We start from the raw sequence: 24,178 nt of genomic DNA, 5'->3' as shown, positions 1-24,178 counted from the left end.
GTTGTGTGAATAGTCAGGGTGCAGAAATGAAGTGGGAGCTGAGGTCTGCCTGATAGGGAAGAAGCAGGAAGAGGTTTCAGGAGAGCTGATCTTCCTCCGCTGAAGCTCTTCCCTTTTGTATTAATAACTGAAATACTAAATATTCATCAGACACAGGACGTTAACAAGATGGGTTCACACATCCATCTTGACTTCTGTAAACACCAGATATACAACTGTTAATTTGTCTGTCTCTTCCGCCTCCTCTTTCTTTTTTTCATCAGCTCAGTGATTCATGTTTGTAAATCCTAGAATTTTCAGAAGTCTAGTTTTGAGCCTTTAATAATTGACTGCTTTTGTCTCACTGGGTATCTTCTGTGAGCATAGCAAGAGCTTATAACACTGGTCTCAATAAACTGCAACATTTCAAAGTGACAAACCAGAAAAAAATAACCCAAATTTTCTCTACCTAGAAACCTTGTCTTGCTGATGCTCTTAGCCCATGGCAGCTATGACAACAATACCAGAGAAACTGATAACATCTGCAACTACACAGTTTCATGGAGCTCATCATTTTTGCTAACTGAGATCAAAGTTATTTCCTGGAGCTTGACACTTTTGCTAACTGAGGTCAAAGTTATTTCCCAAAGCTCGTGATCTAATTTCTTCTACCTGACTAGTTTCTGCTTGTGACTTCTTAAGTTGGTGAAGAGTTGTTAAGCAAACTCCAAGAAAATCACATATATGGCATTAACTACAGTGAGGCAGATGTAATAATTTCAATTTTATATAATCCAGAAATAAATTCTGGTAATAAATTAAGTACTGTCCATCAAACTCATTCACAGGTTCATTCTGTGAGTAAATCAAAGTGTATGTGGCAATCCTCTCCTAAGGTGAATCTTAGATCTTTAACTTACTTAAAAACCAATCATCTCTCACTCTGAAATTAATAAACTCAATTAAATAAATCACGGAACACTATAGAATGCATCATACATACTACTTGTATGTGCTACATAGATTAAGCTTTCCTGGATAGCACTATGTCTTTTCTCCAAATTCTTTATATTTGCAAAATTATACTCAAAATAACCTTGCCTAATACTCCTGATTGAGGCAAGAATCAGGAATAGGAGAGGGAAATAGTATAAGAACAGGGGGAAAAGTACTAATTTCATAGTATACTATGGATGTGTTCAAGTAACATGTAAAACAGTCACATTCCTGCACAGTCACTTGGTTAATTTCCTTGTTTGTTATATTTATTATGACTCATAAATAAATGTGTGAATAGACACTCAGCAAGAGCTCAATGAGACCTAGAGGGAATTATTAATCTCTCTAAACCTATCTAATCTGAAAAAAAGTAAAATGAAGTTTAACAGTAATGCTTTTCAGTCTTCTGATGACAAAGCACTTACTTGACTGGAAGTATTCTGAAAACTCTTAAGTTATTCTTGTTATTAGTATGGCATGTTTGCCTGGTAACACAGGCAGATGCAGACATACATGCACATCTTCCACAGCTTTCAGTTTTCCCATTGGTCATGTTTTTGTTTTAGCTCTGATACTTTTTGTTGGTCTTTTCTGGGATTATCTTAAATTGAGCTTCATCTTTCTTTAACTTTGGTACCCAAAAGGAACACAGGACTCCAGCACTATTACCAATGTTGAGAGAGTGGAAAGGCTCCTCTGAAGTTTAGGTAGCAATGGGAATTTCAAAGCACAACCAGCTGTATTTATCAAGATAATTTTTGTTTAACTTCAAGGTTTTGGGGAATCAAAGACACATATGTTGTTTGTATCAGCTTAAGTGTCCTGTATATCCATACTAGGGCAGGGTCACTAACTGGGCACCAACCCCCATCTTTCTTCCCCTGGCCACCAGTCCATTGCACACCTTTTGGATCATACAAGGTGGTCATAGCTGTATCTAACCCTGCCATAACACTCTGCAAAGTTGAAGTCGCAAAACTTGTTACTGGTGGGGATTTTTTTTCCCCACTAAGTTGAGATTCAGCAGCTAATTACCTAGGCTCTTTTTGGTTAATGAAGAGCAACAGGCATTCCAGAGGATGATTCAGTACACCTGTTTTAAACACACACCTTGGGTGGGATGAGTCATCACTGTGAGGTGCCCATATCTGTCCACTAACTATAGAAGGAGCCTAGATATCTAATTTACACCTAGATGACTAAGTCCTAGATGGCTTAAGTTAGGTGAGATGAATCATTCCTGGTGGCTGCAGAGACAGATGAATCTATACCAGCAATAAGGAGGAGTTCTTGCATTTCAACCTTCTTCTGCAGTTTGACAGTCTTGGCACAGGAGTCATCTGTGAAGGGGGCACTCCCCAGAGCTAGCTGCTCTCCTTAAAGGGAAGCTCTTGTGTGGCAGCTCCAGGCCCCAGTTGGGTAGGTGACTAGATGGAAATCCCACACTTCCTCTCCTTTTGCTGACCAGAAGACCAGCTTATGGCTTTGCTTCATGGAAGGGAAGAATATTATTCCACATCAGTTTCAAATCCTGTCCCAGCAAGGACAACAGACTGACTGTAGGCCACCAGAGACTATCCACGGGCACTATGATTTGGCTGGAGAGACCATCATGGAGATACTGAGGACCAAACAGGCATGTTTTGGAGGTGCTACTATTGCTGTCGAGAGCAGTCAGCAATGTAGTACAAATCCACAGAGACTGTCTCCAGGTTGGCCAACACTACAGCAAGCCAGTATAGGAGCACAAGGAGTACAGTGGTACTATGGCCATGGAGGCAGGTGCTGACCAGTGCAGTAACCTCCACTCCAAACCAGTGTTACAGATAATCACTTGCAACTACTGCCAAAGTTGGAAGTGGACCAGCTTGGGATGGAAAGAGTTGAACGCTTTTCAGAAGGAACCTGTCAGAGCAAGTCATGTACCAAGGCACTAGTGTTGCATGGTGCCAATCAGTCAAACCCAAATAGCAGATGTAGCAGAACTCCCTGATGTGCAGTGCTTGCACAGGCAGGGAGCCTGCCAGAGGCTGCCCCTGCCAGTGCCTGTGCTCTGACCAAACTGCCTTATGCAAAGCTGGCTTTTGTGTAACATAATAAGCAGCACTACCTAATAATCACAGTGCTATATGAGTTTCTCTGCAAAACACAGCCAGTTCTTGTGACAGTCTCATAAAAGAACAATTTCCCATATTTTGCTTGATATTTGCCATTACAGCTGTTTCCTGGGGAAGAACTTTCAATGAACTGGAGAGTTTAAATTCTTATAAACAAACCATTACTTAATAATACTCAAATCTCCAAAATGATCTGTGCTGTTACATGGGTGCATGGACCTCTGGGAATGTTCTAGTGAAGCTAGTAAATTCCCTAGCTGTGTCATGTCTTATGGGTCATCTGTGAACGTGCTGTGATTTCCGCTTACTGGGGACTATCCTGACCAAGATGGCCAAGAATGATCTCTCTTCCACCTCATATTCTCAAAAGGTATCACCCTCTCCTGCAGAGTATTTGGATAAAGTGGCAGCTAAGAAGGTTATATTACTGATACTGACAGTTATTTTATTTTTCCTTGTGGAAAACAAACCATTTTTCATGACGAAATGGCAACTTCCAAGACTTTAAGATTTGAAAAAAATTCTGCTGCCTTTTTTCTAGATAGCTGTTTCTATACATCTGTATTACTGTACCACTTCTGCTTAGCTACAGTATCACCTGTATTTTCAAGTAAGGAACTTGGAATCATGAATAGATACTTTTTAAGTTATCAACTTCTATGAACAAGTAGGTATAACATACTAACATGAACAAAGAAAATACATCCTAACTTTGTTTGAAATGAGTTGAAACCACTGTAGGCTCCTTACTTAGGACTGACTAGCCAAAACCATTCAGCCCTGGTGGCTGCCTGGTCTTTCTGCTGCCAGCAGTGCTAACAGTTCACATTGACTCAAGGATCCACCTGCCAGTCAAATAATATATCTTGACTTGGAAACTGGAGCTTTCCTCTGGCTTGTGACTGATGCCCAGCTGCTGAGATGATTTGGAGACCCAGTGCTATATCCTTACTGCAGATGTTTGCTCCATGTGGTGCAGCTCCCTAGGCCTGAGGCTGGTGGCTGGAGCATCCAGGGAGCCCAACCATGCTTTCTTCTAAAAGAGTTTAGATTTATCCTCACAGTGATACTTTCCAAGAGCATAAAACACAGGAAGGGCAGGTACTAACCAGTGACTTTCTTACAGTCTTGTACAGTAACTCTGGGCTAACAGTTGAACTGCTTTTGGCTTTTATCCCCCCCAGCTGTACCAGCCTGAGGAAGTGTGAGTGTTCATGCCTGTGTCAACGATGCAGCCACCTGCCCCAGTTTCTCCCTTCCACTCATGAGCTGAAAAGGCCCCCAGCTCCTCATGACACAGCTCTCCCCTGGGTTCATGGAGTTCAATAACCTCTTACTGGCTGCACATTAAGATCATCCCAAGAAGCTGTAAGTGCAAGCCTTCACCTGAAGATTGATAAGTAATTGCCTATTTGCTCCCAGCACTGTTCTCTCACTTACTTTCCAGTCACTTACTATTTGTGATCTTAATAACATTCTCCTCTGCTGTCCTCTCCTGTTTTCCCTCAGCTAATGTCAATGTCTCTTCTTTCAGCGCTACCCACTCCTCCTTCCCATAGTGTAGTGACAGCTTACATCCTGAGCTGCAAATTTTCCACTTTCTCTTCCCAGTTTTTAAAAGAAGCCTCTGTGTTAAATGAAGCAAAGGATTCTGTCACCATGAGCTGCAATGAGAATGCAAACCACCTTGACTTAACAGTACCACAGAGTCGGAAGGATACTTCATTTATTTTTTTATTTTAAGTAACTAAAACCATAGGGGGTTTGAAAGGGAATTGGTGACCTGAAGAAGGAGGTCAGCCGAGAGCCTGTGTTGTCTTGTCTACCTTGTTATTCAACACCTTTTCCAGAAGTAGAATAACTGCTATAGAAAGTTACTTCAGTTTGGTATTCCCACCCCTAGGCTCAATAGAGCTGTGGGGAGACCACAGCATACATCCAGCAAAGCTACTGCACCCAGCATTATGGCTATTTGTTCTTTGTACTAATTTCCACCAAGGGCAAAATACAATCCAGAGCCCAATCTAACCACAAAATGTCTTTACAGTTATGGTGAAAGAAGGCACAGCAGGAAGCTTTGTATTTAAAATTTTATACCAGCCCTTGTTTTAGAAGTAGAGCAAACAGATCTGTGACAACAACATCCCTCCCTTCCTCCTTAGACAGCTACAGGCAGCCCTAATGTGACTTGGTGCCTGCCAAAGACTAAACTTTTGCTTCAGTTTTGCCTGTGGTTCAGTACTAGAGATTACTAGGTCCCTGCTCCAGTTAATTACCTCACTGCCAACCATCGGAACTCTCAGTAATAATGCCCCGCAGCAGGAGAGCAAAGGCGAGTGTTATGGGTACTTGGGAAGGAGAACAGTGACTGTGATAGCAGTGAACTTAAAATAAGATCAGGTATGTGCTCCTCTATTGTGTATTACACTCCACCCTGCTACAAGTGTTTCTCCTTGCTAGGAAAAAAAGAAGAGTTGTAAATAAATAAATGAAGTGTGTGCTGCTTATAGCTACTTACTGCTTACAGCTCTATTTCCTCTTCTACTAAGATAAGTCTTCTGGTAGACACATTATCCAAACTATTTCTTTCAGTACCTCATCACTGCTGTCTAGTCTTGAATATGTACTGCTTCTTCACCATAAAAGAAGTATAATTTAAAATTAAAGCAGATATTTTCTTAATGTATCCTGTTCAGCACCGAGTAGTTCAAGATTAAAAACTAGAAGAGATTAACTGGAGAAAATAGGGCTTGAAGAGACTGAAAGCTCACCTGGCCCAGCTCACGGCCCCCAGGCACATTCAATTATACCAAAATGATTCCTGGAAATGTTTGTCTAACCTATTCTTTAAAAACACTGGAGATTGCAACTCTGCAACTGCCCTGGGCTGTGTACATCAGCACTTCACCATCCTCATGATTAGAAACTCCTCTTTTAAGGTTGGAACTACATTTCCATTTACTGCAATTACTCCCTTTATTCTCAGTGTACATAGGGAATGATTTAAAACTGTCTTCTCTATGAAAACTACTGGAAGACCATTACTGTGCCTTTTGGTCTTTTCCAGACTGAGCAATTTCTTCCAGTCTTTCCTCGCAAGCCTTGTCTCCAAATCCAACAACCTTTTTTCCCCCCCTTTCTTTTCTTTCTCCATTCCTTCCAGGTGGTCTGAATCATTCTCAGAACTAATTCAGTTCAGCAAAAAGGTGGAATTCAGCTGTAGAATTAATTCCAGATTCAGACACCTAGATTTATTTGTCTGTAATTCATATCTTCACAAGTGAGAAGGGTATGTAAACTCCTCATAGTCTATGGAAATCTGCTTAATCCAGTCAGTGGCTTCTAGAGAGTTATTCAGATTATCCTAAAGTAGGTAGATTTAGTCAGCTGAACAGCTCTGAAGACTCCACTGGGCTCAGTGCAGTTGCCTGGACATGGATGTCTAGTGCTATTTGAGATGCCTTTGAATATCCTGCCCAGCATGCAGCTATCGGTCCAGAAGGACACAGTCTCCTATAGTGTCCATGTCATCACCAGCCCCATGTCTAAGACACCCTACGACATCTCAACATGTAGAGATGGTCTCAGATACTTATATTTAGGCAACCAAACTGAGCCCACAGCTGACATGTAGATTCTTACACTGCAAAATCGAGGTCAGATACAGACTGAGAGCCTTATTGTCTAACTTGTCTTACTGTCTAACAGTAAGAGTAAGACACGGCATCAGAAGCTGTGCACACAGTCTATAATGATAAATACAAGGATGGTCATAAGATTGTTTATGGAAAAAAAATTGTAATGTCCACAAATAGTCAATCTTATCAGAAGAGAATAATGTTTGGTTGTTTTTTTTTTTTTTCTTCATTCTGGTTATTGTATGCCAATTCTGACATTCTGTGACAACCAGTGTTGGAAGCAGAAAGGGACTCCGGAATCTAAAATTATTATTATTCTAAACTGAGGAGGCAAAGATGTCTGCTGGTGCAATAAAATGTGGTATTAGCTGACTTTTCCATCTTTTAGCTTACAAGATGTGGGATGCTGTGATAGCTAAACCACCCTCCTCTTCATGCTGCACAAATATATACATGAGTTAAATGATTGCTTGCAGCTTCTGTGTTTTCCACTTTAAAAATGCCATGTATAAAAATGGATGGCCTGTCAAACTTTCATTCAATCTGGAGAAATTAATATCTCCAAGGGGTGGAAAGTAGAATCAAGAGAATAATTTGTGCTAGTGGTGCATATGACATAATGGATGAGTGAAAGTTATTGCTCAATAAAAAGTAATTTTACCAGGGCTGGAAGCTCCCTCCTCATATCATTTTGGATCAGATGCTCATGTGGGGAACAGTAGACAAGATGAGTAAAATAGGGAAGATAGAAAGGAATTTTGGAGCTATGACAAGCTCTCAAACTCATCAAAAACCTGCAGAGCCCATCCAAAACTGCTCTAGATACTGTGCTAAGTGGGAAGAGCATGCCAAGGGTAGGAGGGAACGAGGTTGATTTAGTAAGCAACCTGTTGCTGGATCATCTCAGTGAAAATTCTTGCTTTCCTAATAGAGTATCAACTCTTCCACATAGATTTAATTTCTTTGCCCTCCTCTGGATGTTGGCTAGGGGCAGTTCAGATAGGATTGCCTGTTTTCTAGGAAAGTGGTGCTGTATTGACGGAGCAGGAACCGCAGTCAGCCTAAAGTAACAGCACATTCCCTGCAGTGGTCAGGCCCCTCACCAGTCTCACTTGCTCTCTCCCTCCACAGGTTGTTGCCAGTGGTTTGTCCTTACCTCTCCCCTCCTGACCTGAGAAAAGATGGTCTTGTTTCTGCTCATCCTCCTGATCACATGCAGTACTTGCAGCTAAGGAGGGAATTCAAGTCAGTATCATTTTACCTTACCTTAAACAACTCATTTCGAAATAAAACAAAAACATTGCCATGAAAAACTAAGCTGTATTGATGTTTTTGCTGATGCTCAAACACTAGACAAAAAAGGTAGGACACAGAATTTTGGTTAAACTTTTGCTGAACTAAAAAGCTTTTTCTGTCCGCTAGCAAGCCAATCAATAAAATCTAGCTCCATGCTCCATGGTGTCCATGTTTGCACTTGGTTTTGAGTTCTTGGCTGTATATTTGACAACCCTTCCTTCCTGATACATTGTGCAATACTGTTGGTTAGTTCTAGGAAGAAACTGGATATGAAAATACCCAGTGAGACTGATTATATTCCTGCTGTTTAAGCATGTTTTCCCGAGGCACATTTAGCTACACTTTGAATAATGTTTCAGTTGAAATTACCTCTTTCTTTCTTTTTTTTTTTTTTTTTTGACAGATGAATAACAAGTACATAGTGGTGTAGAAGTTCATTTTCTAAGTTTTAGAACAAGGTTGTAGCCTTTCTACCAACAGTGTTGCTTCTTGTGTTTGTAACTAAATTTAATGCAATGAATGTATTAAATTGCTACCCTATGCTAGTAGACTTAGTACCTGGAAATGAACACTGTCTTCAATCCTTTTGCCCTTCTATCCAGAAGTACATCAGCTATACACTACAAAAATGAGGGATATGACATAAAATTGGAAGTTGCCAGATTGAGAAGAAATGTTGCTTCTTTAAGTTGGTTGTATAATTAATTTCTCTTTTCCTCCTTTATCTGCCCACCCCTTTTCTGAAGATGCTCTAATATTTATCCCAGGTGTGCTGAAATTCAATGTATGAAGATAACTGAATCTACTCTCATTTGCCTATATATACATTGAAATGCAAACCTTCACTTGGAAGTCAAGACACTCATGAGACCTTCAAATGTAGCATTTTCTGATGTTGATATTTTGTTCTGATATTGCTCTCCTATATTAAAAAAAATTAGGTATTGTTTTACTAATTATGACTTTTAAGGCCACACTGGGAATTTGTGGCCATGCAGCAGATCTCCAGGAACCTGGAGTAAGAGGTAGCAGCAGCACCCACTGCTATAACCCTCTGCAAGGGGTGGTATTGGCTTCCCCTGAGCCAGCTCAGTTTTACTGGTCAGCACAGAGGGCAGCAGCAGGGCCAAAAAATGATCTCATTTGGGTTAGAGTTTCAGGCACTTCAGCAGCTAGTTCCTTGCAAGTTAATGGAAAAGACCTGGATTTAGCTAAACTAGCCTGTAAGACTTCAAAAACAAAGGGCTCATGCTCTAAGTGACACAAGTCAAGGACTGCTTTCATCTTAGTTCATCTGAGGATTGAAATTTATGTAAAGGCTTTTAAGGTTTTGCATTATGGAGTGAACATCTTAAATTGTTTAAGATTATTATCGTTACTTAAAAAGAAATATTTTATGTGCTCCAGCTGAGAACAGACTTTTCTGTTTCAAAGTCATAACAATGTGTCCCAGCCAAAGAGTGTAAAATGCAGTAAATGATCCTCTACTCTTCCGTACCAAGGACTTTGGGGTCCACTGGTGAAAAGTGCTACAGAATTTCCCATTGTGATAATTACTGTTATTAAAACTGAATTCAATTTAGATGGGGCGCACAGTTTTTGAAGCAAAGCTGTGGCTAAATAAAAGTGAATTTGTATTATCCCCCAAAGCATTTCTAACCACATCTAAGCAAGATATCAACAGCTGAGGCTGTTAACTGTGGGAGCACATGTTATTTTTGCTCAAGAACATTGCTTGTCATTTTGTATAAAGGAAAGAAAGTATTTACTTTACCTCCAGAATTTCTGATCACTATGTAATCTCAAAATAGTTCCCAGAAATCTCCAGGAAAGAAAAACAAATACATCACAAATTAGCAAGAAAATATAGAAGATTTATGTTGTACTTTTAACAGGGAGTGGGCTTGTCACACTTCCATTAGATTGTTCAAAATATCCACAATATAACTGGTCTTAATTAAATGGCTAAAACTGTTCCCTCCACTTCTGCTAATGAACTCTCAGGTCCATCTTCTGCTATACACAACTTCTCTTTTCTTTTGGCTGAAGTCTCACTTTTGTCATCATTAGAAGAAACATTTACTAATAAGATCATTTTCTTTGTGTGGGCAGACATCTGTTTCCAATTTAGCTTTCGAAAGCCTGGCAGAGTCTCTCTCGTCTTACAACGATGTGACAATGTTCATCTTATTGTGCTTCACAGAAAGAATCTTTCCAAAAGTTTGGGACATTTGGATGTATTAAAAATTATAATTTTGTTAGTTTCCATTGTGATGGTCTCACAGTAATATCACTTTTTGGACACTTTTTCATAGAGGAAAAGCAAGCTGTTCTTACTGTATCATTTATTCTGTTTGGTATTAGAAAAACATTCAAACACCTTAATATTATTAAAACTCATGTCCTATGATCTGGTACACAAAGGCCACATATAGGTAGCAGGAGAGTATGAACCTCAGCAGAAATTAAGGAACAAATGACACAAACAGTGATAAGGATGCTACAGGTACAGATACATATTTTTTGGAAACTGAAAGACTTGTTTCATATTCTCCAGATCATATAGTTATTTTTAATATTTAAAGAGTAACTAAATAAATAAAGGTTTTCAGAAGAAGAAAAGTGAGGGTGTAAGCAAGTAAATGAAATGTCGGCATCTCACCAACAAAGCAGATAGAGAATCACTGCGAGGAAACTGTAAGGTATGTCCATCCCAGTACAGTGCTGCTGCTTTGATCAATTTTGGATATTACTGTTCTCTTCCCACTATTCTTTTTATTTATTCCCTGTGATTATTTGATGTCAGCTTGGGACATCAGACACAAGAAAGTCAGCTGAGCTGCCTGAACACAGACATCCACATGGGCCCCGCTGGAGTGCTGCAGGATGTACTGGAGAGCTTCATCCACCTGCAGCAGCTGGCAGAGGCCAGGCAGGGCACGGGGAGCAGCTCAGGTGGCACTAGATGCCTGTGCTTAGGGACCTGAATTGAACCCAACATCTCTACAGGCTTCAATAGCTCTCTCTTTATTACATGAGATACTGGTACTTCAAAGAGCTACCCTGGCATTTTCTATGAAGGGTAAATAGGGCTTTATTTCTTTCTATCTCATTGTTTTAGAAATACTCATTTCTAGACCCATTTTTACTTATGGACATGGTTCTGGTCTTTTTTTAATCTCTGTCCTGGTTTTGGCTGGGATAGAGTTAATTTTCTTCCTAGCAGCAGGCATAGTGCTGTGTTTTGGATTTAGTAGGAGAAGAATGCTGATAACACACTGATGTTTTTAGTTGTGGCTAAGTACTGCTTATGCTAGTCAAGGACTTTTCAGCTTCCCATGCTCTGCCAGGTACACAAGAAACTGGGAGGGGGCACAGCCAGAATAGTTGATCCAAACTGACCAAAGGGCTATTCCATACCATATGATGTCATGCTCAGTATAGAAACTGCGGGGGGGGGGTTGACCGGGGAGCGGCAATCGCTGCTCGGGAGCTGTCTGGGTATCGGTCGGTGGGTGGCGAGCAATTGCATTGTGCATCACTTGCTTTGTATATTATTATTGTTATTATCATTATTATATTGTTATTATTATCATTATTATTTTACTTTATTTCAATTATTAAACTGTTCTTATCTCAACCCAGGAGTGTTTCTCACTCTTACTCCTCCGATTCTCTCTCCCATCCCATCGGGGTAGGGTGAGTGAGTGAGCAGCTGCGTGGTGCTTAGTTGCTGGCTGGGGCTAAACCACGACAATCTCTCAATGGTGATATACTTCTGGATTATTCTGCAGTTGTTATTCTGCAACATTCTGCACAAATGTTGACAACACTAGGGAACGCTCTGAAAAATACTATTCCAATAACTAATACTGATGATTTTTAAAACTATAATTAAGAATCTTTAAAGCTTGATTGAGGGCAGTTTTCAGGAACTGCAGTACATTCAAGCAGAGTAGATTTCTTCAGGCTGAATGCCTTTGGAAGAGAAGTCTTTCAGCTAAGCAATGCTGAAATGTATATTGTGCCAACTCTGTAGTTAGGGAGAGTAATTCAATCTGCAGTGTCCCAAGTCTGTTCATAAATATTAAATTCATGTGAAAGAGATAAAAGCGATTTCAGTAACATGTTAAGGAATCAGCTTTATAAGACACATTGCCTTAAAGATGGTGCAAATGGTTTCAGAAAAGCTATGCAAAATCTATAATTAAAGCATTCTTTAATGTACATTTCTCCTCCTTTATTTAGTAACAACCAACAAGAAATTTTGCTTGGATTTCTAAATGATTCTTCATCCTTATCTGAATAGATGTTTTTTGCTACAGTAACAGCTGTGGCCAAAACCATGGCAATTTTAAAAAGAAGAAAAAAAAACCCCTAACCCTTGCATAAAGAATAAAAAGCAGAATGTAAAATATATTCAGTCTTTTCTAGGTCAATTCATATTCTGCCCTTATTTTAAAAATTAACATAATTTCTATAACAGCAGTCCAGGGAATTCCAATTTACAATCACTGTTACTTCAAATTTTCAGCCATTATATTCTGATGACTTTTAAAGATGGTATTTTCTGATAACTAGATTATTTTCATTAGTTGCTTGTTGATTCAAGCGGCATCAGCAATTCTGCTACTAAGTGAAACTGGAACATAAGAAAATCATGGAATCACAGTATCATAGAATGGTTTGGGTTGGAAGAAACCTTAAAGATAATCTAGTTCCAATCCCACTGCCATAGGCACAGACACCTTCCACTAGATCAGGTTGCTCAAAACCCCATCCAACCTGGCCTTGAACACTTCCAGGGGTGGGGGATCCACAACTTCTCTGGGCAACCTGTTCCAGTGCCTCACCACCCTCATAGTAAAAAATTTCTTCCTTATATCTAATCTAAATCTACCCTCTTTCAGTTTAAAGCCACCACCCCTTGTCCCATCACTACATACCCTTGTAAGAAGTCCCTCTCCAGCTTTCTTGTAGGCCCCCTTCAGGTACTGGAAGGCTGCTATAAGGTCTCCCCGGAACCTTCTCTTCTCCAGGCTGAACAACCCCAACTCCCTCAGCCTGGCCTCATAGGAGAGGTGCTCCAGCCCTCGGATCATATTTGTGGCCCTCCTCTGGACTCACTCCAACAGGTCCATGTCCTTCTTATGTTGGGGGCCCCAGAGCTGAATGCAGTACTCCAGGTGGGGTCTCACGAGAGCAGAGTAGAGGGGAAGAATCACCTCCCTCGACCTGCTGGCCACACTTCTTTTGATGCAGCCCAGGATATGGTTGGCTTTCTGGGCTGCAAGCACACTTTGCCAGGTCATGATTTGCTTCTCATCAACTAACACCCCCAAGTCCTTCTCCTCAGAGCTGGTCTCAATCCATTCTCCACCCAGCCTGTATTTGTGCTTGGGATTGCCCCGACCCATGTGCAGGACCTTGCACTTGGCCTTGTTGAACTTAATGAGGTTTGCACGGGCCCAACTCTCAAGCTTGTCAAGGTCCCTCTGGATGGCATCCCTTCCCTCCAGTGCGTTGACCACACCACACAGCTTGGTGTCATCTGCAGACTTGCTGAGGGTGCGCTCAGTCCCACTGTCCATATTGCTGACAAAGATGTTAAACAGCACCAGTCCCAATACCAACCCCTGAGGAACACCACTTGTCACTGGTCTCCATTTGGACATCGACCCGTTGATCACAACTCTTTGAATGCGATCATCCAGCCAATTTCTTATCCACCAAGTGGTCCCCCTGTCAAATCAATTTCTTGCCAATTTAAAGACAAGGATGTTATGCAGGACAGTGTCAAATGCTTTGCACAAGTCCAGGTGGATGACATCAGTTGCTCTTCCCTCATCCACCACCACTGTAACCCCATTGCAGAAGGCCGCCAAATTGGTCAGGCACAATTTGCCCTTAGTGCAGCCATGTTGGCTGTCACCAATCACCTCCTTACTTTCACAATCACCTCCTAAAATGTTACTTTTTCTTTCATTTGAAGTATTATTTTCCTTTGGGGAAAAAAACTCTAAGGCATAGATTTTAAAAATGCCTGTAAAAATATTGGTTTAATTCTGACTAAAATGACCTGAAGAAGTTGAGAGCTCATTCTCATAAAGAATTTAAAATAATCCTCAATTACATTTTAGAGCCTATAATACAGTGCCAGTTTTGAGTACTGCTGGGAAACAACAGCCAAGTACTTCACTGCATTTGTAATCATGTTGGGTCAAATAAAACAAACAAACAAACCCCACCATCAGGGCAATAGAGAAAACACAAGAGTAAAATAATCAACTTTTCCTCTTTTAGTGCATTAATGTAGAAATTAATACATAACAGGACAGCTCACCTGTGTTCTGTTTCCAATGTTAAAAAAATTAAATAAAGATGAATCTCATTCAACCTAATTATCCAATAATGCAAGATGGAAAAGGGTATTTTACTAACCCAGGCTGATGAATATCTGATACCTCAAACTAACAGGGAAGCTCATGCATTGTATCTGCATTGGTTCTGTTTAGTCATAACCACTGCAGAACATCCCACACAGTTTGCAATTACCAGGAAGCAGCAATCACCACAGATATTCTCATTTTGATCACTCTGTAACACCAAACAATACGTTGCCTATGATGAGTTAATTTTGCATTACATATCTTCTACGGAGATGTTGATGCTGGGTCATGAACACGGTGCTGTCATGGGAAAGGAGTAGAACAGTGCTTTCATGCATTAGGCGACTGCTTATCATGAACAGTCCCTGCTATACAAGTGACTAATGACACTTTCTTCATCATTGTAGAAAAATTCCAACCTAAAAGCTTTTTTTGCTCTTGAAAGACGTTAATGTATAATTCTCTAGAACGCATTTAATGTAAAGATGGTGGAAAACAGATAAATGTCTTATCAGACAAGACAGTAATTTCATGCTCTTTCTTTTTGATTCCTATTTGAATACTGGATGGTCTTCAGTTTCTAATGACTTCCTCATAAGCCTCTAGTAAACTGGTTCAGATATTTAATGTCATTTTATTTTCAGTAAACTGTCACAAATGGTGGGCATTTCCCCTATTTCTATCCTTTGTTTGTTTGGCTGTGAAATTTTGATTTAGTTACACACCCAAGTATTCCCTCAGGCTATTAAGTGCTCAAGTACTCCAGCAAAACCTAAGAGAGATGACACAACAGATCTCTGCTATAAGACATTATTTCCATTAGGAATAATGTTCTGCACTGCAGCAAAATGCATTAATAGCATTGCATTATGATGTTATAATGGGCCTACCAATGCATGCCACCACTCAGCACAGTTCATTATCTTGTGATTAAGGCATGTAGCAAGATAAGCACAATTTTACAGATACTTTTCTAAACAGCTGAAGTACTTCTGAGGAGTAAAAAAAAAAAAAATACTTTCAGCTAAAGGGCTTTGCTTGTCTTGCATTTTGTGTTTTCTTTCTGAAATTGTACATACTCATTATATCCTTATTTTGAGGCTTGAATGACAATCAACATTTTCTACAAGATAACAAGGGAGTAGAGCAAAATAACACTAAAGAAAAAGACATGTTAACATTTCCTTCAAGGGAACATTACTCATTAACAGCTTCGCGGCATTCAGAACTATTTTGACAGAAGTAATCTGTGCTCCCTCCTTTTTTCATGCATGAATTAAAATTGTAATTAGTGCATCTGTAGAAAAATCAGCACCTAATATAAAAAATGCCTGTCCAGAGATAATTTTTCTCTCTCTCTTGCAGTTCACTTAGTAGTCTCAGCTCTTCTGCAGCATCAAAGAGACTAGTGAAATTTCATTACGGCACCACCTGATTTCATTGTTTAAGTCTGTGGCTAATATTAGATAACAAAGTACAACATCAAATTTATCCTTGCAGACACAGAGTAATTTGGAGCATTCTGGTTTGTTTGAAAACACTGGACACCTCTTCTTTGTCTCTTTTCAGAAAGTGCATTGAGTTTTTCTACTATATTGCACGCTACATCCATGGGAGGAGGGATGTACTTTTATTTTTCCTGTTGATTAAAGAAAGAGCAACACCTAAAAGCGAAGACACCTAAAGTGATGATATGAACATTCAGCTCTGCATTTACAGATGCTAGAGTTTCTCACAAGACTGTCTTGTGCTTCCATTCTCAAAGTGCCTCTATCCTAGATGGCAGGAGTCTTACATTTCAAGATCTTGTTTTTCAGTGTATCACCTTCCATATAAGAAAATTAGTAGGAATGACTGGAAACAAGGCAGTTAATAGAACTTAAAAGAAAATCAAAGACAGCCATAGCAGATTCCCTGGCTATATGGTATTGCCTACTGTTAGCAAAATTATAGAAATCAAGAAAATCTCCTTCCCTAATGAAGCAAATGGTGTAGAGGTACAGCTGGCACCAGTTGCCCTAAGTGCTCAACACACACTTAACACTGAATGGCTTCTTCACACTAAGATATCTTTGTAAGATAATAACAAATTCTTAGGTGTCTCAATTTTTTTAAAGAAATGATTGGATAAGAGAGAACTCATACTCCTCCCCTTTCCTCTCCTTTCCTCTCCTCTCCTTTCTTCTCTCTTCCTCTCCTCCCCTTTTTTACTTTTATTATTTTCCCTTTCCTTTTTTCCTTTTTTACTTTCCCTTTCTTTCTTTTCCTTTTCTTTTAAAGAGGCAAAACACTCATTAGAGCCCAGTACATCTTTCTGCTTCTGGGAGATCAACCTTCTAGAGCTGGCTCTTGACCCCAACACTCTTAGCTGTGACTCTCCATAGCTTCCAGTTAGCAGTAGATTAGTCTGTAAGATTCTACATATAGGGAATAAAAATCCATATTCAAAGGTATAGAAACAGGGGACTTGAAAAAATAAGGTTAAAATAAAATTACTAATAACAGCAAAGGACTAATGAAGCCCTAAAAATTTGCCAAGATGATGTTATTAGAGATTATTGGACACTATTACCTAAAAATTTGAAAGAAGACAGAAAAAGAAATAAAAAATTTAGAACAAGTGCATCTTTTAATACCAAAGTACTATAGATATCTGGATCTATAGTTCTGTACAAGTATTGGTATGGCTTGCTGTATCTGGATGACTCTTAAAAGTGCAAAGTTTTATAATCATAATGCCACTAGTACCTGAGGAAAGTTCATCTTTGATTAAGCAATGGGAGAATAAACCCCAGAACCATGAAGGCACAGACCCATAGAGATATGTAAGGACTTTTCTCCTAACGCTCCTAGCACCTAACAACAGACGGTACATGCCAACACGTATTTGCGTATTTAAATGCGTTACCTTGAGATCGTTCTGTGACTGAATCAGAAACTGAACATAAGTTTTCTAAATCAAAGTTGCATGACTGAGTACAAGATTTGGCTCTTTTTTCACCTTCATTCCCTCCACACCCTGGCTCTGAATGTTCATGGGGCCAGTTACTGTGCAAAAGTGTAACAGTTAATACTTCACAGTGACTTGGTTTAACATATGCATAAACAGAAATAAATACTTCCAAATGTTGCAGGGTAACTCAAAGTCTTCTACTAACTAGTGAAATATCATTATGACAGCACTAAAGAAAGATGAAAAGCAATGCAACAAGTTTATTCTCACCATGCCCAGTTAAAGAAAGAAAAATATTATTAAAAAAAAAAAAATAGAGAGAAGAAAATTAGAAGGCAAATTAATGCCCAGAGGATACTCCAAAAGGAAAGGAATTATGAATGTCGTTTAGAAGTCCCTGCTTGATTTGTTTGCAATATTCATAAGCGTGTGTTTATCCAAAAGCTTTGTCTCAGATCAGGCAATTAATTAAACTAGAGAAGATCTCAAGCAGGGAGAGCTGAGAGTTGTTAATAGTGTATGGTTGATAATCAAATTTGGCTCTGCTGTCTTTCTTGGGACACATTCCTCTGTTTGCACTTCTACAGCACTAGAAAGACGTGAGATCCATGGCTAAGCAGTACAACATAAAATAAGCAGACCGAACTCTTCAGAAATTGAACAGTTACCCGTAGTGTTAGTGCTAATATTTCTCAGGTCTAGCAACAGGATGATTGCACCTGAGCATTTCTTCCCTTCTTTGGGAATATGCACACAAGGCTTTTATCCAGTCCATTTTACCTGGGGATAAGTGAGGAAGTAGGTGATTTTTGCAGTATGAGGTCAAAGCTGAAAAATAAGAATAACAGAAATGGCAAGACAAGGCAGAAACAAGAACAGGACTGGTAAAAACCCTAAGGGTGAGGATGACACTGCACTTCAAATTATCACAGAAGGTGGTGGAAAGCACAGAAGTCAAAACATGACAATAGGAAGGAACAGATTTCAAGAGCATCCTTGTAATTTCAGTATGAATCTTTCAGGGTGCCCAAGCCAGTCACATGTTCCCCCGCTTTGTGTGCCCTTGAGATTCTAGTGGCTTTGCCCATAACAGGAGGACATCAAACATTCCTCACAAAACTAGACAATTTCTATGGCCCAGATCAAATATGGGCTTGTTGCCCCAAGCGCAGGGACTGCAGTCTTGTTTGGTGCTTCTGTAGACTGCACTAAATCAAAACGGGCTCCATAAATCCTCTTCCGGAAATACACATTCAGGCAGGATTTGACCCCAAGCTTTGATACTACAGGACATTTTTCCAAGCTTGTTGTTCAGAGCTATGTGTCTCAGTCACCACCAAAGCACCTAAATGTTAGAACTTCTCACAATATTTAGAGAGAAATATATACTTCTTGTATTTCTCTCTCTTCATGTTAGCCAGTTTGAATCCACAGGGTGTGATTCTTACCTAAACCAGACTCTCTCTCACTGGCCCTTGGGAATTTGCCTGCCTTCTGCAGAAGCCAATATTTCTTGGCAGCAACTTTTTGACTAATGGGCCTGCATATCTCACGACACCCAAAATGGCTATTTTTTCATCAAAACCCCAGGACTTGAAATTCATTAAAATCACCCTGGTTTTTATTTATGCTGGTAATTCCAATGAAGAAAAGTCATCCGCACATGACTGCCACACTGTCTAGATTCCTGAAAACGCAGAGCAAGCGCTTACTTAAGCAGATACTCCCCTACGTAGCTGTATATGCAATCAGCAGCTACACAGCCTATATACACTGTGGGATGTAGTCTTAAAATTAGAGATAGTTCACAAATGAAGATAAAATATTTGAAACTCTGTGATATTGCTCTAAGTGGAAACCAGCCAACTCTAACTTTATTAAATTCAGAGATCTTAAAAAAAAAAAAAAAATCCCTTTTTTCACCCAGCATCTTTAAAATGTATCTTGAATGTATTTTACACCATGTATTTTTATTCCATTACAAAAATGCAGACTACTGTTTGTTTTCTGCATTTGGAAATTTGTTCAGTCTTTTCCTGACTAATGGTCTTAGAGGTTTACTTTAAAAATGAAAGCAGATACAGAGTTAAGTAGTCTTTTTGACTGCAGGGGTCACTCACATTCCCTGTGCATTACGTAGGCCGAGTTGTTTCCTAAGTTTGGCACTCACAAGGCCACCAAACTGTATGCAAAGTCTCCTTAGATAGTCATCAGAATCTCTCAACTGTCTGCCAGCTAAAATGACAGAAACTTAAAAAGTCTTCCTTTTGGCTGCTTTTTGTGGGACTTCAGTCTGATAGACTCCTGTTTGAAAATGACACATAGCACATAAGTAGTGAAATTACTAATTTGTGAAGCCTGCGGAGACTTATGCATGAGCTTGGCTCTGCAGGCAGCTCCGGGGCATCAAAGACATAAGCACATTGACAGAAGCTACACAATATGGAACTTGACCACTTCATTTCAAGGGGAAAAGAAGTGGTTCATGTGGTAGCTCTGTGACTAAATCCCTTTCTAAGATCAGTATTTCAACTTAAAGACATTCCATCAGCTACCTAATGGAAAAAATAGCCTGCACTATACAATCATAGAACCATTTAGGTTGGAAAAGACCTTTAAGATTGTCCAGTCCAGCCATTAACCTACACTACCAAGTTGTCCTGGTTTCAGCTGGGATAGAGTTAATTTTCTTCCTAGTAGCAGGCATAGTGCTATGGTTTGGATTTAGTAGGAGGAGAATGTTGATAACACGCTGATGTTTTTACTTGTTGCTAAGTACTGCTTAAACTAAGTCAAGGACTTTTCAGCTTCCCATGCTCTGCCAGGTACACAAGAAACTGGGAAGGGGCACAGCCAGAATAGTTGATCCAAACTGACCAAAGGGCTATTCCATACCATATGATGTCATGCTCAGTATAGAAACTGGGGGGGGGGGGGTTGGCCGGGGAGCAGCGATTGCTGCTCGGGAACTGTCTGGGTATCGGTCAGCGGGTGGTGAGCAATTGCATTGTGCATCACTTGCTTTGTATATTGTTATTGTTATTATCATTATTATATTGTTATTATTATCATTACTATTTTACTTTATTTCAATTATTAAACTGTTCTTCTCTCAACCCAGGAGAGTTTCTCACTCTTACTCCTCTGATTCTCTCCCCCATCCCATCGGGGTAGGGGGAGTGAGTGAGCAGCTGCGTGGTGCTGAGTTGCTGGCTGGGGCTAAACCACGACACAAGTCCACACTAAACCAATTAAGGGTAGACTAGACTAAACCATGTCCCGGAGTGCCACATCTACCCGTTTTTTGAACGCTTCCAGGGATGGGGACTCCACCACTTCCATGGGCAGCCTGTTCCAATGCTTGACCACCCTTCCCGTGAAGAAATTTTTCCTAATTTCCAACCTAAACCTCCCTGGCGCAGCTTGAGCCCATTTCCTCTTGTCCTATCGCTAACTACATGGGAGAAGAGACCAACACCCACCTCGCTACAACCTCCTTTCAGGGAGTTGTAGAGAGCAATCAGGTCTCCCCTCAGCCTCCCCTTCTCCAGGCTAAACAACCCCAGTTCCCTCAGCCGCTCCTCATAAGGCCTGTGCTCCAGACCCTTCACCAGCCTTGTTGCCCTTCTCTGAACACGCTCCAGCACCTCAATGTCTTTCTTGTAGTGAGGGACCCAAAACTGGACACAGTATTCCAGGTGTGGCCTCACCAGCACCGAGTACAGGGGGACAATCACCTCCCTGCTCCTGCTGGCCACACTATTCCTGACACAAGCCAGGATGCTGTTGGCCTTCTTGGCCACCTGGGCACACTGCTGGCACTTTCTGTTACATTAGATATGCAACAGGAATAAACACATATTATTTACTACTGAAGTAAACTTACTTGACATTCTGTTCTCGCTGGAGTAGGACTGACCATTTATAACAAGAGTATTGGGTTTGTGTGGTAAGGTTTTGGTAGCGGTGGGGGGGGGGGGTGGGTGGGGCAGTACAGGGGTAGATTATGCGACAAGCTGCTAGAAGCTTCCCCTACGTCCAATAGAGCCAATGCCAACCAGCTACAAGACAGATCCAATGCTGGCCAAGGCCAAGCCCATCAGCGACGGTGGTAGCACCTCTGTGATAACATATTTAAGAAGGGGGAAAAGTTGCTGTGCAATAGAAACTGTAGCCAGAGAAAAGAGTGAGAATATGGGAGAGGAACAACTGTGCAGACACCAAGGTCAGTGAAGGAGGAGGAGGAGATGCTCCAGGCATCAGAACAGAGATTCCCCTGCAACCCATGGTGAAGACCAGAGCGTTCCCTAGTGTTGTCAACATTTGTGCAGAATGTTGCAGAATAACAACTGCAGAATAATCCAGAAGTATATCACCATTGAGAGATTGTCGTGGTTTAGCCCCAGCCAGCAACTCAGCACCACGCAGCCGCTCGCTCACTCACCCTACCCCGATGGGATGGGGGAGAGAATCGGATGAGTGAGAGTGAGAAACACTCCTGGGTTGAGAGAAGAACAGTTTAATAATTGAAATAAAGTAAAATAGTAATGATAATAATAACAATATAATAATGATAATAACAATAATAATATACAAAGCAAGTGATGCACAATGCAATTGCTCACCACCCGCTGACCGATACCCAGACAGTTCCCGAGCAGCAATCGCTGCTCCCCAGCCAACCCCCCCCCAGTTTCTATACTGAGCATGACGTCATATGGTATGGAATAGCCCTTTGGGCAGTTTGGATCAACTATTCTGGCTGTGCCCCCTCCCAGGTTCTTGTGTACCTGGCAGAGCATGGGAAGCTGAAAAGTCCTTGACTAGCATAAGCAGTACTCAGCAACAAGTAAAAACATCAGCGTGTTATCAACATTCTCCTCCTACTAAATCCAAACCATAGCACTATGCCAGCTACTAGGAAGAAAACTAACTCTATCCCAGCCGAAACCAGGACAGTGAGCGATCTCTCCCTGTCCTTGTCTTGACCCATGAGCCTTTCACTGTACTTTCTGTCCCCTGTCAGGAAGGGGAATGATGGAGCATCTTTGGTGGGCACTTGGTGTCTAGCCAGGATCAACCCACCACAACAAGATAATGAAATACTTACTGGCCTAACTAATGAAATGGGTATTCAGTGATACACATTTGACTAACCCTAGGGACAAGTGATAATATCGCTTTTTTTTAATCACTCTAAAAAAGTAAATATTTGGACATCAAAATCAGACAGAAATCAAATAGAAAAAGCTAAATGGCTAGAAGACAGTAAAAATTAGTAAAGCAAACAAAATTGTTCCCCCCCCATAGTTGCTATGAATCAATATTAATTTTTGAAATGCCAGTCATTAAGCTAAGAGACTACACATTTTTGCACCTTTCTATGAGTTTGTCACTAAACAACATCTGAGTCAAAGACAAATTCAGTATTGAAAAAGGATTTCCCTCAACTTTTCATGCAGGGAGAAGCTCTTCAGCAGTAAATAAGACCCTAGCACAAGACATCTGTTTGTTTTTCAGGTAAGCAGAAGAGCTAGTCCATACACTACTTTTTAAGTGAAAAGCATCTCCCTACTCATTACCCCACAGACACCAGAGCAGAAAAATCCACAGATAAAGGTGCCTAAATTTAGGTATCTGTATGTAGGTATCTACCTGTGAATTACATGTCTGAGATCCCATTATAATCAATAAAGATATAGGGTTCAATTCAGTTGCACATAAATAGGCATCTAGGGGATCTGAGGTGCCAAGGCTATCCTGCTTAGCCTCCAGCAGACATTTCAAGCAGGCATGAATGTCCTGTACAAACTGTGTCATCTGCCAGCCCTGTGAAGATGTCTGTGATACGCACGTGGGAATAGCAGCTTCTGTTTGGGAAAATGAATTGAAACCCAGGCCTGCATCAAGAGCAGCAGGAGCTTAGACACCTAATTCACACATGGACATCTACAACCTAGGACTTAGCATGCTTTGCAAGACACTTCAGTGCCTGCAATATGGAGATCAATCCCACCTTAGGGGAAGGACTCATTTACCTAAATGTGGGCACATAGCACCATTTGTGAAGCTTATCCATAACACCTATGCAGCACAGGTAGATAGGATACAAGGCTTACAGGAGACCTGCAGTCTTCTGGAGAAGCACCAAGAGGTGAGGCAAGTTATCCTACTGCAGGGTATCCTAAAATACATACATGCAGCAAAGGAATCCCACCAGAGCTGTTTGCCTTGTATGACCATAATTCCTTTTCTGCATTGTGTGGTAGTGGCTGAACTACTTCTTGCTCCCCAGATAAGGTACCTATAGCAGGTGGCTGAATAAAACTGTAAGGAATACATGCACCTGCATTTCTAAATTAATGATGATGGCTCTGTACTCCTCTGACATTACTGCAGTGTGATGCCAAGTAAATGCATCATCTATATACCTGGCACAGTTAGAACTGATAATTTTAGCCCTGGCTAAGTTAAATTGATATGCTGCCCCTTCCTTCTATCCTTTCCACACTGAGAGAGCAAAGCAGCTAAATTACTGCAAAATTTCCCAATGTAGAAAACCCACAGTTATGCTTGTACAAGATTTTTTCTTTTTTAATTGATTTCTGCTGCCAGTAAGAGGTACTGAAATCAAGTTTTGCAGCTCAAGGGAATTGACCAAAATAATGTCTCTGATGCCAGCATATGAAATAGCATAACATTTTCTATTCAAAATTAGGTGTCATATGAAAAAGATGACATATGTTTGACCTTCCTGTGTGGGCATGATCATCTAAATTTCACATCTGTTTGTCTGAAAGTAAAGGA

The sequence above is a fragment of the Pelecanus crispus genome, chromosome 1, assembly GCF_030463565.1.
Source record: "Pelecanus crispus isolate bPelCri1 chromosome 1, bPelCri1.pri, whole genome shotgun sequence".
NCBI lineage: Eukaryota > Metazoa > Chordata > Aves > Pelecaniformes > Pelecanidae > Pelecanus > Pelecanus crispus.
Note: the sequence above shows the minus strand (reverse complement) of the source record.